Here is a 1,035-nt window from a genome sequence, read left to right on the forward strand (position 1 = left end):
TGAGGTCTGTATCCCACTTATATATTATAAATTGGCCTTATCTCTATCCGATATGGGACTTCCAACACTTAATTGACTATTCATGAGTTNAAATAACACACATATTCTTATGGGAATATTTGTTCACATGGCTAAACAAATGTTACTCATCTCCAAAACAATATTTAATAATATCACTCTTAAACTATAAAAATACTTAGTAACATCACTCTTAAACTATAAAAATACACACTTAATAAATTTAACTTTAATCCTACCATGGTTAGACAAACAGGGAGTAGAAAAAAAACAAAACTAGTAATATATTTTCTTTTCTGAAAACAGTCTTAATATTGAATGTTTGAAGTGACTAATTTACCTATAAACTATTACCTTTAAAAATGCTTTTCTTCTAAAATTTAGAAGTGAATTTAAAGAGTAAATAGTTTTTATCATCTACTTCATCAAATTTTCTTCTTATCTTTATAAGTAAGAAGAGCATGTTCTTAAAAAATTGTCCATTCCTATACATAGTCATTTTAAACATACCCTTTCTTTACCTAATCTGATGAAATATTTGAATAAATATTTCCATAACGGATTTCTATATAATTTAAGTTTAAAAGTTATATGTTATTCTTAATTGTATCAATTATGTATTAATAACGCTTTCTTATCTAAAATTTAAATTGGTTTTGATGTCAAATATGAATCTTTGTTCAATAATAAGGCTTTTTTAAAGTTAATAATTTATTTGTTCAACTTTGCTACTGCCATCTAAATGAGTTTTTTTTATTGTCATGAAATATGAGGTTAAGAAAAATATTTTATAAAGGTGATATGGAGAAACTTGCAATCTTTATATTTGTCAATAAACATGATGATAAACTTTCTATATTCTATAGTATGATATTATATCCTTGATTTCATTATGAAAAAAGNTTATGTTTCTAGAAGAAAAAAATAACAATCTACTAATCTCCTATATTGTTATGCCAACAAATTTAGTTTCAAGCCTATTGCAGAAATGTTTATAGTTAAGAAGTTATTACAATA

Source organism: Vigna radiata, unplaced genomic scaffold, assembly GCF_000741045.1.
Source record: "Vigna radiata var. radiata cultivar VC1973A unplaced genomic scaffold, Vradiata_ver6 scaffold_597, whole genome shotgun sequence".
NCBI lineage: Eukaryota > Viridiplantae > Streptophyta > Magnoliopsida > Fabales > Fabaceae > Vigna > Vigna radiata.